This window comes from Stegastes partitus, unplaced genomic scaffold (assembly GCF_000690725.1).
Source record: "Stegastes partitus isolate 25-593 unplaced genomic scaffold, Stegastes_partitus-1.0.2 Scaffold446, whole genome shotgun sequence".
Classification (NCBI taxonomy): Eukaryota; Metazoa; Chordata; class Actinopteri; family Pomacentridae; genus Stegastes; species Stegastes partitus.
Genome location: NW_007578177.1, coordinates 428,488 through 445,072, shown reverse-complemented (window position 1 = coordinate 445,072; position 16,585 = coordinate 428,488). Strand labels below are relative to the sequence as shown.

Genomic DNA, 16,585 nt, shown 5'->3' with positions numbered 1-16,585 from the left:
CAAATCAGTTTTTGTTTCATAAAAAATATAGCCTTCTTGCTTCTCGCTGTCAACTCTCGCAAGCTAGCAAGTACCTCACTAGTTGGAATGTACTGTGTAAATAAGCAATCTGCACATTCTCAAACATAATACATCACTTTTTTGGGGGGGTTTGTCTGTAATTCTGGACATCATGTAGTTAGAAACACTGAGTGGCCAGGAAGCAAACTTTGCCCTTGTTTGCACGAAACAGATTTTTCAAAACTTTCATCCTGCCTCTCTTTTTGGCGTCGATGATCAGTCCCATGTGACCTGTAAATCCAAAATGCCTACAAAGGAGGACAAACTCTGCATTACAATGCACTTCGCCGGGTGGGTCTTCAACGTGAGGTGGAAATGCACACGGCTTGCCTGGATTAACACGGCATTGCATCATGCTCGAGGCCACTGACCCCAGAAGGTGATCTTGAGGAAACAGCTCATGAGAAAGAAAAGAAAGAAAGAAAGAAAGAAAGAAAGAAAGAAAGAAAGAAAGAAAGAAAGAAAGAAGAAAGGCAGAGGTCTTCAAATGTGTCAAAAAGATCATTTTGCATCTCTTTAGGGAACCCGCACTTTTTTGGCATGTGAAAGTTAACAAATCCCCTACATTGCCAAAGAATACAGCATTCTGGAAACACCTCGTAATAATTGGAAACTTCAGGACACTAATCTCAGACACAGAGTTCCGATTAGCATTTCACAAGCTGCTCGCTGATGGGGTTTACATCGTCGGTCCAAAAAAACAACAAAAAAAAAAGACAACAAAATAAATAAAACAAAGTATTTTATGTGGAACAAAGCGGCGCTGCGTGTATGAGATGATGTTGTTTTACCAGAAAATTACCTCAATAAAACAGCAGGGGAAATTTCTGTCTGTCTGTCATCTCCGTGGTTGACATGAATGAAGATGTTGGCACGTGTGGTGATTACCTGTTAATAATGCTCAGTGGGCATTGTTAGGCAGTGGGTTTTCCATTGCTCAACACCAATTAGTCGTGATTCAAACTTGGTTGTGTTTTTTTTTTAAACAGTGGGAAACTAGAAAAACAACAACTGCACATTTGCACACAAAAAATGGATGGTTATAGGAGTGATATTCAGCGGCAGTAATGGACAACAGACAATTACAGGCTCCCCCGTATCGCTTCAACCTTCAGAAATGACAGTTTGGGTGTGTTTTTTTTTCCTCCGTCACTTGAGATTGGAAGTGTACAGGGGTCATATAGACTCGTAGTGTTTGCGCATGAAAGGAGGGAGTTTCATAACAGAATGCATTATTTGAGAATGTTTCCTCAGTGAAGGCCGGGCGCATTGTGAATACGAGTTGGTATTTGATATACTCAGAGGGCATGCTTCCTGGGGGGAGAAACATATGACAGTGTTCCGTTCTGAAATGAAAAAAAGTTCCACTGAATGGGAAAAAAAACACACACACACACACACACACACACAGGGAGGACGGGGAATATATCACATTTTCGACGACATGACCTTTTCTTTGATAGTCGCTTTGGCAGTGAGACTCAGCTATCAAACACTGAGTCCTTCAAGGTAGAAATGGAAGCGAGGGTGTTTGGACATCTTGCATTAAAATGATGATTTTTAATTGAATGTGTTGTTCAGCCCTGATACATCCTTTTTTGAATAGCACATAAGATGCTTGTGTTTGAGCCTTTGCCCTGATTACACGCAGTTCCGGGGAAAAAAAGAAATAGATGAAAAAATAAAAAATAAAAAAATGCAGCTATTAGCCATTAACTGAATCTTTCTTGCTGTGCTGCTAGATGTGGCTTTGTGATGAGTTCACATTTCATTTAGGCTTCTCTTCACACGTTTAATTAATAACTGTCTGGATTGTGTGAAGAACTGAGGGTTGGACTGTGTTTGTACAGGGTGAACAATGTGTGTTGCCCCCTTGTAATACACACACTTGTTATTTGTTGCAGCCAATTTAGGGCTTCACATGGTGAACCAGCAATGGAAGAAGCTCTGCTTTAGCTGTTTTGCATTTAGGAGGACCTGGAAATAAATTACACTCCAAGTGTAATTACCTCCTACATATTAGATAATTAGGAGGGCCAACAGCCTTAGCCAATATAGACTTTCACAGTATCTATATTGAACCAAATTATTTCATCATTAACTTTAATATACTGTATGTATTAACTTTAATTGTGCATTGTGTACACACTGTTTTAGCAACAAAACTTTAATAGTGGGTCTCAATCATAGCAATGCCGCCCAATACAACAATACTTATATGAAGTGAGTAGATGTGAGTAAATCGAGGGCGGATGTGCTGTAAGATATCAGGCATAAACATGGAACTACCGTAATTTCCAGACTATAAGCCGCTACTTTTTTCACACGCTTTGAACACTGCAGCTTAAACAATGCTGCGGCTAATTTGTGGATTTCTACGATTTTTGCGAATTTGCTTCGAGACGAAAGTGAGAGCAACAACGAAAGAGAGACTGAGGAAGTGTGTGGCGAAGTAATTCTGAGGCTGTAGATTTAAGAATTTCTTTGTAATAGGACAATGGTATGAAGTTGTTAGCTGTACCTTGACATGCTTGACATCACAGGGACTGAGGAGCATAAATACAGGCGCTGGATCCAGGAGTCCATTGAAATCAGGAAGCGAGGCTCACACACAATCAGTAGAGATGATGGAGCGTTCCTTCTATCCCACACCTGGGACGCTCTGCTCCAGAGACCACCGGTAGGTGTGGCCAAACTGACACACCCACTGGAACTGTCAGATTGGCCACACCGAGGAAAAACAGCTGATAGAGACGCGTTACACAGGTCACATGACACTTCTGGAGAAGGCGACAGATGGAACGCCGAAACATGTCAAGGTACAGCTAACAACTTCATACCATTGTCCTATTACAAAGAAATTCTGAAGTCTACTGGTATTTTGAGGACAAAATGAACGTCTTTGCTATATAATTCTGAGGCTGTTCAATTCCAACACTGGAGAAGACGACTTTAGTGGTTTTACTGCGCAGGAGGACGATGAAGATAGCGATCAGTGACTTTTCCTAGTAGGCTACTGTATTTGTTGTTTTTTAACCAGCCGTGTTACAGGCACTGTTCGGAAAAAAGCATTTATGGTATTTGTGTATGTTACGTATTTAATTAAAAGTTTAAAAAATCTGTGTGACATATTTTTGTGTAAATATCTCCTGTTACAACGTGGACACCTGCGGCCTATATATGTACAATTTCTTTGTCCTTTTTAAAGTTAGTGGGTGTGGCTTATATTCAGGTGCTCAATAGTCCGAAAATTACAGTACATGGCTTAAATGAAAATGTCTTGCTTGTGCTAAACTCAAAAAGTTTGTGCAGCTCAATTTATGTGAGCGTTCCCACAAGGCCAAAGACTGCTCTCTGTTCTATCCATTCATTCACTGGCTACACCTGCTTTGCCTCATAGAGGGTCATATGGGGCTGGGGCATGTCTCTGAGTGAGCTTACACCCTACGAAGGTTCACAGTTCTTTGCAGTGCTAACACACAGGCAAGCTCACACTACAGCCAATTTACAGTCACCAATTAACCCACCATGCATGTCCTCCGACTGTCGGAGGAAGCTTAGGATCCAAAAAAGAGGCTCTATAAACACTTGGCTCTGGGCTGTTGTAATTTTCCATGTTGTGGAATTAACATTTTCTCAGTCCTTTCACATATTTGTATGTATGAATCCCTGCACTGCAACACAGACTCCCAATAAAGCCACTTCAAGCTGTGCACCTGTGTTGTAAAGCACCGCTCGTCCATCAGTCAGTGGCAGCTCCTGGGTGTTGTGCAGCTCGCTCACATTTCTCTGCATGCCAAGAATTGTATACTATAGCGTCTTACCCAGTTTGGGTTGGATTAGGAAGGTTTTTTTGGGATTTGTCTTAATAGTTTATTAATAGTGGTACCATTACAGAGGGGTGCTACTCCCCCTTTTTTTCTCAGTTAGTTTAGGTAAATTAGGATTTGGTGCTTTTGTTTTGTTAAAGCAGCACAGGATAATATGTTTATGACCTCCAGTGAAAATCCTCCTTTAGTCATATTATTTGCTTTTGTTTGGGTACCATCCTCTTCCATCAGTTTTTGTTTAAGTTGCTTGAACAGTGTCCATCTGGCTGTTACTCTTGGTGAGTTGGGTTGTAACAAGAACTAAAAAAACAGACCAAGTTTGCTAATTGGTTGGTAAGCGATCATTCTGGAGAGTCTTTTAGTCATTCTAATAAGTTGAAACATGGCTACTAGCAAGTGTACAACTCCACCAACATACACTGGAATGGGTTTAATGAATGAATAAACATTTACTTGGATTTAGTTTAGATTTTCCCTCATGTTTACTGCCAAACTACTAAGTTATTCTGACAATAGATGGTAATGTGTAATTATACTGGAACAGTGCAGCCAGAAAACCATATTTACATATGAATTACCCAGGAAAAGGTAATTACAATACTTTGAAAAACTTTCATGGTGTAGCAACAACCCTCTTCGCCCTGTCATTTGGTTTGTGTGGCTGCGTCTCTTACAAGCACTGGAGGAGGTGATGTGGCAGAGTCAGGTCATCAGTAACTCTGCCAACACCTGGGTCCTGTGTGCCAGGGCTCCTTTTTCAAACACCCTTTTGGAGCTCGGTTGCCAGCACTCTCCTCCCTTAGACACCCATTTGATGATTTTGGCTGATGGTTTGTGTTTTTTGCTCCACGCAAGATCACACTCTTTTCCACACATGCACTCACCTACATCCTACTGACTGCACCTGTCGATGTTAGTTTAAGGTTTTTTTTTTTTTGAATAAACAGTTGATTAGCCTGGTGGTTTGCATCTCTTGTCATTGCTGTGAAAATCCTGATTTGATGTGTTTGTTTCCTCTGTTGATGCAGGGGTTTTATTCGCAATTGGGGTTTTGGCATCTCCCATCCCGTGATTGGGGAGATGCGTTTCGTGTGGTTTGGTTGCTGTTTCAGTTTGGGGATCCTGCAGTCAGTGCGTGTTGACATGAGTGGGCAGGTGTGAGCGATCACAGCAGCGACTGCACGCTTCCTCCAGTGTGGTAAGTTTTGGCTTTTTGTGGAGTTTCCCTGCAGGTATGGCAACGTGATGGGCTTGGGGGGTTTTTTTTTTTCTATTTTTTGTGGGGCGTGCGGTCAGAGCTGTCGTCTTGGGAGCACATCCAGAGCTGGCAGGTGAGTAGCCGGCTTGCTGGGGGCCGAACAGGGTCATGGTTTTGGTTTTCTGGTTTGGTTTAGTACGACTGCCTCCTCCTGTGTGTTTTCCTTTTCCTTGTGTCTTCTTGTATCATCCCTCCGATTGTCCACGTGTGTTTTCCGTGTTCCTATTAATTTATGTTTTGTTTGACTTACCCTTTGCGTCTCTGGTGCTTTCTCCCTTTGAGTGTTTTCCCTCCTTTTTGATAATTATCTCTGCTCTAATCGGTTTCACCTCGTCATGTGTACTCCCATGTGTATATATATATGGTATTGCTTCCCACTCTTTCAGTTGCCAGTTGAATCGGTTACGAGCCTGTTTGCCCCCATGTGTTCCAGTTTTCCACATTCTCTGGTTTTGTGCCTTTAGAAGCCTTTTGTTTGACTCTGTATTTACCTTCAGTTTGTCTCTTTTCCTTACTCCCTGTGTTTTTTGACTTACATTTTGGACCTCAGTTGCATCATGTATCAGGTTTGTTTATGAAACCTTGTCCTTTTGAGACCTGCCTCTTGTATCTACTTTTGGGTCTGCCACTTTCAAGTGAGCCCTAAAAACCTGGTACACTGAGTTGCGAGTTAAATGGCCCACCACTAATCTGCATGAAGACGAGAGGTCAGTGAGGTCGGGCGGCTTGCAGAGCCTAATAAACCGAAACAACAGCCCCTACATATACCAATCACCTGCAACATTAAAACCGCTGACAGACGAAGTGAGCAACACCGATGATGTCATTATAATGCTCTGCTGGGAAACTTTGGGTTCTGGTATTCATGTGGCTATTACTTATTGATATTGCTGCAGACTCCCTCGTAGCAACAGCACTCCCAAACTAGCAGCATCCACAGCAGAAAAATTCAAAAACTGCTCAGGAACTGTCTGAGGAACAAGAAAAAGAGCATCCAGTATTCCTGGGATGCACCAGAACAAGTCCAGTGCACACAGGCCTCACTCTGTACCCCAAAGAACTTGAAGAATCTACTGCAAAACATCCTCCTAGAGGTGCTGTATCCATGGGCCTGATGAATTAGACCTGCTTTGGGTCCACTTTTTGCTCAAAGGGACCTACACAATGTTTTTGATTTGGTGGTTTTAATGTTGTGGCTCATCGGTATACAGGCTCCATCATACCACAATAATTTGAAGTTCATTTCGGTTTCTCCTCACAGCAAACGCAAACAGAGCCATGGATTTAGTTCCAAATAATCTGAGCGATGACTCAAACGCACACCTCACACCGTGAGAAATGCAGTTTCTTTAACGTGAATCAGGCCGCGGGAATCTGCGAATAAGGGAGGGGGGGGAAAAAAAGCTCAACAAACAAGAGCAGAACCAAAGGGATTATCGCAATCTGACACTGCAGTCCTACAGAATGAAAATACGATTGTGAATATTTCCCTCCAGTTTAATCCTGTGCCAATTCATAAATACCAGAAAAACCTTTTTATTAATCCACTCTATAAACCTGTGTAATCCATTACTAAAGGTCTTTCATACTTAAAGGATGATAGGGCATATCACCCATAATATCCCTCCTTAATTACCACACAAAAATATGTTTGACACCGATGATTCGTCTTGAGCCAAAACAAGTGTTCGTTTGCGGAGATGGTTTTAAATATGTGTCAGCACAACCTTCATGAAAGACTTCTAATTACTGACAAAGAGTGATTTTTTTTTTTTTAACAAATCCTTTCTTTGGCATCAGCTGTAATGAGCAAACTCCAGCCACTATTTTATTTTTAAACTTGGCTTTCTGTCCCTTTCGCACAAAACATATTTTTGGCATGCAACAACAACAACAACCTGCGGTAAGCGATGAATAATGTGATATTCAAAGTAGTCCTAAGATGTGCACGATTAAAGTAGATCATCCTGTCAAGTTTGAATCTTCGAAATGACAACAAAGAAAAGCAGCCTGGCTCTAAACGCCCGCTTCCTCAGTGTAATAGCTACAGTAACTGCAGACAAGACAATGTTTCTTCCATTTTTATGTCTGTCTTTTCACCTTCAGGCTGTCAGCGTAACGATTTTTCTGACCTCCAGATTATTATTCTTGAGTCCAGGCTTGGTAGGAAACTCTGGGAGGGGAGAACTGAGAGAGAAACACTTCCCACCCCTCCTCCTCCCTCTGCAGCCAGCCTTGATGTGCCTTGAGCGAGACAGGATCCCAGAATTACTCCACTTGAGCTGCTCAGAAAACTTTTGCTGTGCTTGGCAGCTCTTAGTTGAGTCAATATGTAGCAGGTTCAGATTTTATTCATCCTTTTAAAGAGTAAGAAATGTTAAAAAAAAAGACAAAACCACAAGCTCACACTCACACATCTACAGACACACAGATGACGCCGACTTAAATGGAATCTTTAATGGACTTGAAGGGTCATCAGTGGCTGGCTGGGCGTGATAGCATCAGTGCTGCAGCTATGACACCACTGGGACGACTGGGGCGGCAGTGGAATCAGACTGGGCTAATCTGCCCGCAGGACTGACGCTATCGGCAGGCTCATCTCTGCTGAGAATGAGATCCCTCTCACGACCTTCACCAGATCCTTATCGCGCTTGGACAAAAAAACCGAGTGTGTGTTTGACCGTGTGGATTGGCGGCCGAGTGTGAGTCGGTGAATGTACAGCTGCGGCGGGTGTCTGAACTCTGGAGACTGTTAGGAAGCCTGTCAAAGGCTTTTGAGCGAGTATGAATGAGTGTGTGGGGCCCATACAGAACAGATCGAATGCGGTATTTGCCCTCTACGCTTTAATTGCCTTATTTCTTCCAACTACCCCGAGAAGCTCGGAGGCCTCGGAGGAATCCGGTGGAGAAAACACATACAAAACTCTCACTTTCTTGGTGTTCCAAAGCTAGCTGGTGTTAGCTTTCTGTGCTCAGGTTTTTTTTTTAAAGGAATAGTTTCTTGGAAGTAAATGTATTTGGGTTCTTACCAAGAGTTTGTTGAGAAGATCAATACTGGCAGAAGTCATCTCAGGGGCACTTCACATAGTTAAGCCTCACCATGTTACACAAAACAGAAACAACAACACAGAATGCAAATGGTATGTATTTCTGACTTAGAGAAAAAGTTAAAACTTTCATTTCTCTTTTTAGAAAATGTAGCCGAATGAGCACCAAAACTTTCTGAGCTGTTGAGCTGGTGATAAATTCTTGACACTTGAGTTAGTCCCTAGTTAGACGTTGCTGACAATGGTCAGATAGTTTCACCGGACCACAGACATTCCTTTGACCAGTGTCTATAAAAGGCCTCCTTAAAATGCAGCTTTATTCAAATGTTAGATGCCACAGATCAAAAGAGAAAGGCGAGAATGGGCTGTTGGCATGTTGGATGCTGACATTTCGGTTAACCAGACATTTAAATGTTCACAGCTTCACCATTTGTTGTTAAAGAAATCGTCTTTAAAAGGCAGTTACAGCAGACAATCTGCCACATGATGCTCTGGATGGATTTGCACAAAAAGGTAATCCTGGAGAAGAGCGTATGAATTTGAACTGGTTAGCTATTAACAGAAAGGCTAGAAATAATGGGAAAGTACTCCACCAGCATTGAGATCTTTAATGTATACAATTCATTCAAAGCCTAAAGTGAAATAAGGACAAGTTGTGGTAATATGGTGGGCCGTATGCTTTCTCTTTGCGTTCATTTCTATGCTAATCTAAGCTAAACTGCTGCCACCGCTAACTTCAAATTCAGCAAACAGACGTTAGATATCTCAGAGATTAACAATTCATACTCCATGGGTGCCACTTTTGGTGGGCTGAACAGTAAGATCATGAGTTGACCCCTTAACTGAACTGCAGAGCGTGGTTGTACTTCAGATGTAATATTTTTTTACATTTGCTGTGTATGAAAGATGGGCGTAGCCATGATGATCTCTGGTTTGTAGACTATTGTTTTGAAGTCTTCAATCTGGTATTTGCCAGAATGATCTTCTGAAAGCAGGCATAATGACTGAGAACTCGAAAAAAAACTTGGCACTCCCACGCTCAGACACATCCTAAAGCGTACCCTGCTTTATCCTATATTTTCCTATAAATTTACAATCTGAACATAATGCTGTATTAAAGGAGACTTGAAACTAATGATCGAAACCATAAACTCATTAGTAAACTATTTACGGCGGTAACAGATCAAGTGAGAAGTTCAGACATTTTCTCATAGACTTCAATACAATCAGACTTTTTGCTGTAATTAGAGGAGTCGCCTCCTGCTGGCTGTTCGGAAGAATGCAGGTTTAAGGAATTTTCCCCTTGACTTTTCTCTTTTTTACTTTTTTAGACCCGGAGACTACGTCCATCTTTTAAATGTTTCTCATTTGATATTTAATCAAATATTACTCAGAATTTTAACCACATAAAAGTAGATCTATTACGATATATTTCTGTGACAAGCATTATTATTATTTATGGCTGTAAATCAGGTGATGGAAAATTGTCTTAACTTTTAGATATGGAGACACAATGACACTAAAACAAAGATATCAACCAAATTTAGTGTTTTATACGACATAATAATAACCTTTTTGATTAAATAATAGCATGCCTCACACTTGGAAACGCAACAACTGACAAAAAGTTAATTTAATCACATATACACATACCAGTGAAGACTTCCAATAACATGATCTGTCTGCTAACAATCAATACAACGCCTCCCGCCCGGCATTGTTTTCATGTGGCTTGCAAAAACAGAGAAATGTGCTTTTGTTACTCACATCAATTACAAGCAATAGATGTAACAATAGTGTCCTGTTTCACTCAAATTTGGCTTGAAGGGCCGGTGGTGACACTGTAATGACTGAATTTAGTGAAGAAACAGCACTCCAGTTTATGGAAATGTGAATGTGGCTTTTCCACAAGTGAGTACAGGAAGCTGTTTTTTTCTTTTTGTTTTGATGGAGGCTGTTGGGGAAAAATAATCAATATGTGTAAAGATACATAGATCGAGAGAGAGTGATAGAGTGAGGGATAGAAAGCAGCTGCAGCTGGAGAAAGAGCAAATTGAAAAGTGCTAATCAGCAGCTCAACTGTTTAATTGTAGAAGCAAATGGAAAATCCAATTTGTCTTTTTTTTTTTGCCATTGTCTCGCAAACCGCAGTCGTCTCTGTTTTGTGCACCTGCAATGGCTGATTAAATTGTGCTTAGAACCTGAAACAAGTCCAAACAACATAAAAAACAAAACCAGCTCTTTTAGGGGAAACACGATTTATGGCACTGACACAAAATTAAATGGTGTTTGCTATATTGTTACAGTTTAATTTTACGAACGATTTGCCGTAATTCCAGTTTGCCTGAGCCAGACCTTGTAATGTTTTCCTTTTTAAAAAGGAATTGAGAAGCTTAACTCTTCCGTAACACTGAAAAAAAAAAAATTGAGAAAAGGCCGGCGAGGAACAGAAAGAACGTAATGAAAATTCTGCCGTGATCCATTCGCAGCAGGATTTGGGAGAAAAATGGGATTTTGTTTCAAGATCGGTAACCCAGTCTGTAGCTTTGGAATTGCAAATCAGAATTCATTTTCAGAAGGTGGGGGGGCGAAGAGACAATGGGGTTCTCTTGTTGCTGTGGGATGATCTGTCCTGCACATCTAACAGAGCTGATAAGACCACATGACTCAGCTGTGTCGCCTTTTATCACAGCGAGCTGCAGCGGAATCCATTATCTTCCTTCTTCGACACCATCTATGACAGAATGAGAAAGCTGAAGTAAGAGGAGGCCGAGAGGACTTACGGGAGGATTGATTTTGATGGAAAGTCTCCAGTTCTGCGTCTCAGCTGCATGTCTCAGGTCTGTTTCCAAATTCAAGGGCAGCTTCCGCACGGCTACAGTTAAAATGTGCATTCATTAAAGCTGCACCGTAGCTTCCTGCACGTCGCTGTAAATGATTCATGAGCAACATTTGGCCAAATGTAACACGTCTGCTGCAATCTGCATATCAAATCACTCTCAGAGTCCCTGTATCTGGCGTAGTGTCTTTGCTATCTGCAAAATCTAGGCTTAGTCTATTAGTCACACCCCCTGGTAGCCAGCTGTGCAAGTATCAGTATGGAAGGAGCAGGAGCTACGTATAATATGGATTTAAGGAGAGATAAGGAGATAAAGAGATAGGATGTGTGTTTGTAGCTAGCAGATTATATTTTTGATGAAACTATTAGTTGTCTGGTCCAAGAAATGTCAGAAAATGGTGAAAAAATGTTGATCCGTGTTTCCTGAAGTCCAAGAGAAATGTCTTGTTCTGTCCACAACCAAAACATATTCAGCTTACTGTAATACAGGAGTAAAGAAAGCAGGAAGTGTTGTAGTTAAAACGCAGGAATTAGAGGCTTTAGATTAACAAAATATAAATAAATACCTTAAAATCAGTTAATTGATTACCACAATAGTTGGTAATTAATTTATTACTTTGCAATTACTCAGAATGATCAGACTCAATAATAATGAATGTAAAAGAAGTTTTGACAAAATGCGAGCTGGAGTTTGTTGCTCCCAGCTGTTTGGAGGATTGTTTCCTCTGAGTTTATTTAGTGCATGTTGCAGCAGGATCCACACAAGGGTCTCAAAAGCGAAATAAATTTTGTGTCATTCACAAATGCAGAACAACAAGGTAGCTTGTAGAAGCCAAGAACGTAACAATGACCGATAGCTTAATAAATTTGCCATTTTAAAAATGTAATAGGCCAATAATGAAAAAAAAGTTTGCAAGGAATTTTTTTTTACCAGGCCAATAACGTAATAACTTATTACGTTATTGGCCAAAAGATATTACGTTATCGGTTCAGGACTTTTATTACGTTATTGGCCAGTTATTATGTTATTGGCCTATTACGTTTTGAAAAGTGCAAATTGATTACGTTATCGACCGTTATTACATGATTGGCTTCTACGTAGCTTCATTATTATTCATAAATATAAACTATATAGAGACAGAAGTGATCAGGATCTAACGATAAACCACATTGTGAACTTCTCTCCACTTGAGATGGTTCAGCTGTTACAGTTTATCAGCTGCAGTCTGATCATTTCTTAAAGCGACCGTCCTTGAGTCGAGCTCTGAGCCCCATCGTACTTTTATTTTACTGTTAGTAACAGTCTGATCTTTTCATGAAGGTTTTATTTTTTTGTAGATTTTTCTATCCCACAGCAGGATATCTGCAGCAGTGACATTTTGGTGCTTCCCGTTAATACACATGACGTCAAGTCGATGAAGCACCTGGATTGTTTCTGTTTCTTTAAACCAGTTGTTGTGGGCGGAGCTAAACAGAGGCTGTGGCTTCAGGTGAGATTGTTTCAGAGGAACATTTGCACACAGGGAGACGAGCGCTGTCTAAAACCAATAGTCCACCAAACAAACTAGCAGAGCTGCCTTACTGCACGAGCTACAACTTCAGCAAAAGTTGAAGTTTTCAGTGTGGTACGTTGATGTCTGGAGGTTGTCGCGAAGAAAAAGGAAGAAGTGGACAAAGCCGACTACACTGAGTGGCCAGTAGCACCTGCATCCTTTATCAGACCACCTGAAAGCAGACTTTACTTGCTTTCTTTATTTGTATAAAAGGAAAATTATTGCTACCTCCTTACGTGTTTCTATTTATGTGAGTAAAATTATCTACTGTTATGTGGTTTAACATTAAAATGAACACTCATGCTCTGATAAATGGCGAAAGTAGGGTGGTTAAGCTCAACACAAGCTTTTCTTTTTCTTTTTTCAGCTGATCTTTATTAAAATAGGTCATTAAAAATCCTCAGTAATTATCAATATTAACTGAAATTCAACATATAACCTCGTGTTTCTCTGTCCATGCAGTCACCCAACTGGTGGTTGAACTACCAAGAGTCAGCCTGCCAAAACGCTAAACCAACACTGTACTTGATAGCAACAGCATGTCAGCATTATCACTGAGAACAGGTTAACGTTCTGATGTGAACATTAAACTCGAAGCAGACTCTGAACTCTAAAATGTTGCTGATATCTTGTACAAAATCCCTTCATTCCACTTCACAGAAAAAAAGTCAAGGTTCTCAACTGTTAAATGTTAAGTTATTACGAGCAGCTGCGCAAGAAAACGTCTAAATAAAATAGCGAACCTTCGTCCTTGTGTGCAAGTTCTGACTTTAGGCTGTTTTGGTGCTTCATATTTAAGCGAATGCAGCAGGAGGAAAATGTTCTCACAACTGAGAGTGTTTCAGATGGGCCATCAGGGAGAGAGAGCTGGTTTCATTTTCACTCAACCTGCATGTTGAATTGCAAATAGTTTGCTTTAGAAATATAGTTCATGTGCTTGTTTTCCCTGTATCTAGTGCCGTATGAGCCTTAAAAAAATATTCATTTCGAATCCTGCAGTTATAACAAGATGCACTTAATCTGCACCTGCTGTCAAACCAGCTCCCCTGCTTTTTTAGCATACTGGGAGGAACAAAATATGAACTATCCACTCTGTCCTTGTGATGAATGGAGGGATCCTGCAGCAGCAGCAGTGACTACAGATGTCCATAAGATATACTGTAAATGGGGCGTGATATTTATTCTGAGCAGCCTGAAGCCGCTTTCATCACACTCCATCCTGTTATTAAAGCAATTCTGCTGCAGCTTGTTCCAGGGAATTATGATCTATTATTTACATACATTTTTATTATTGGTTTTAGTCGGTGCCTGTACAGGAAGTGAAACTTCCCCTATGTGGAATTTGCCAAAAACTGTAATATTTTGCTGCTCCGGTTGACTTCACAGACCTTCAGATGTGGGCTCTTTTCTGGCAGCCATGTCTGCACGGTGAGGTTGCATCAAACTGTCTGATGCTGGTGTGTCGGGGCCTTTTTTTTTTTTTTTTCTAAGAAGCAGCAGCTGTGTGTTGCAACTATTGCTTGGAAAAATCTCAGTAAAAACTTCCGCATTTAATTCAGAACACTGACTATCTCAGGGACCCAATTCTCACTGATTATGATAATCGGGTTGCTCTTAGACATGCTGGCTACGAAAATAAAAAGAAATCTGCCATTCCTATCTGAGCTGATAGTATTTGACTATACATAATAAATTCGGGAGACATATGCACATAACCGTGCAGTCAAATATATACACACAGACACAAACACAGCTATCACCCCTAAAGCAAGAGGTGTGTGCCGTTATCGCTTTCAGGAGGATAAACAATGTTAGTGAGAATACTAATCTTGGTGTACCAGCTCAGAGCGTCTCCTCCATTGCCGGGGTATAAATAGCATAATTAGCCACGGGAGGAAACACAAATGCCACTTATCTCACTAACCGCTGCACAGCGTTTCACATTCCTCATGCACATTTCTCCCTCCGATCCATCCTCCGCCGCCGCCGCCGTCTCTCCGACACACTCGGTATCTGAGACTGAAGAGAAATGCTGGGATGTGAGGTCGGGCACGCAGGGGAGGGGAGAAATGACAATTTACACCGAGTTAATATTCTGTTTCATCTGCCGGTTCTGGAGGCTTCAGGCCTGAAGGGAGAGGCAGGAGCGAGGAGGAGTGAAGGTGAGGTCTCCTGTCGGTGTGTTTTACCAGCCAGGACAAGCGCTACATATATATCACTGACTCTCTTCCTCAAACACGAAGCAGCAGAAGGTGGCGGAGAAAAGTCCAGCGAGGCCGGTCTCAGAGGTCAGTGAGACAGATGTTGTCCACTGATGCAGAGCAGAGCGTTCGGCACCGAAGACAGCGGAGTGAGCCGTGACATTTTGGTCAAACATAAAGAACAAAAGAGACGAACTGGGAACATTTTTAAAACCGGGTACCATAAGGACGCGTGTCGGTGAAAGTTATAATTGTTATTTTTATGAAGTCGGAGCCTATTTTTCGACAGCCTGCAGGGCTTAACAATTAATCGACTTCAAGTGAAAAATGCTATTAAATAATGAAAGTAATTCAATTTTCTTTCATTTGACCAGATTGAAGGGGTTGTTTATGGTTGCAGATGGATCAATGTGTACCATGTGGTTCAGCTGACACAGGCCCAATGTCCTTATTTAATACCCATATCTTATACATACTGCAGTTCATTCAATCCATCCTCCTTTTGTGAGAGTCACATGTTTGATGGTGTCACATGTGGTGATGCTCCACGTTTTAAATCTATTACACAGTAAATGATGAACGGAAGCTTGAAAAATATGTCTGAAAAATCGAACATCTTCCAACATTATTCATCCCTGATTCTGTGTCGTTAAACAGTCACTATTGGTATCGACGGCTTCCTTCAAGTTACTTTTTTTGAATGCAGAAAACGATGCTACATGTGATGCAATGTTCATGTTCCCTTTCCTGAAGCCACAACATCAGAGCTGCATTAAGTCACTGTTAAAGTTAAACCAACACTTTTTTACAGCTGCAGCTTCACAATAAAACCATTTAACTGGCTTGTTTTGTGAATCACTCAAAGTAAACATGTATTTGTCATTTAATGTCGCTATTAATAAATCTAAATTTTACCTTTTCAATATGTCCACATGGTGTTTTTTATACGCTAAAAGACATATCAGGAGAAAAATAAAGAGTCAAGGCCATGATTGATAGTTTCCACCTTGAAGCTGCAGTGTATTAAAGACAGTCTACAAAACACAGATTCAGACTTCCGGGGTTTCGTATGTCACAAGTCAAAGGAACCAATCCTGTTGCTGTGCAGGGTGGGACTTCCTGTACCATGATTCATCTTTAGAATCAGTTTCCAGTTGAAACATATGGTTGAACTACTTCAATATTGCCATTGTTTGGTAGTTTTGGTGTTTGAGCTGAGTCGTAGGTGAGCTGGTGAGCTTGAGCTGCAGCGAGTGGCGGAGGGTTGGGTGGAGAAAGAGGGGAGAACTTTAGAGATCTGCACATTGTAAGCAAGTTTGTAGAGTTGTAGAGTGTAGCTAAACCACTTAAGGGATTATTTTCATGTAAAAAAACGTGTAAATGTCTAACTTTATCACGCAAAAGTGAGTTTTTAGAAACGTAATCAGCAGATGTTGTTCTGTTGTCATTCTTAAAGTCTGGAGAGGGAGTTTGACAGAGTTTGCTTTCCTGTGTTTTCTGAACAAGTATCTGCTCTAGGAGTGTTAACGAACTTTAAATACTCATATTATCGCGAGCTACACACACACACACACACATACACAATTTTCACAAAATGATGCTTGTTCTGACATCCTGACTCCTGGAATTAAAGTGGAGAACAGGATGTTTCTGTACTGAACTCGTGATTCATCTTGAGACTTGTGATGAGGACTGTGCCATCTCGGTCCTCTCGGCGCAGGGATGAGTGGGATGACTTAGTGCTCGCTAACAGTCACTCAGGATTATGACTCAGAAAGCAGGACTATTCACTCTCTC

General features: G+C 41.0%; 1 long non-coding RNA gene across 1 annotated transcript; it reads left to right on the top strand.

Annotated features, from left to right (window-relative positions):
• The first annotated feature begins 2,346 nt into the window (after positions 1-2,346).
• LOC103360509 (uncharacterized) lies at positions 2,347-14,241 on the top strand. The gene is made up of 3 exons (XR_520358.1): positions 2,347-2,526; positions 5,715-5,718; positions 14,231-14,241. It is a non-coding gene; the product is annotated as an uncharacterized LOC103360509 (long non-coding RNA).
• Positions 14,242-16,585: the final 2,344 nt, after the last annotated feature.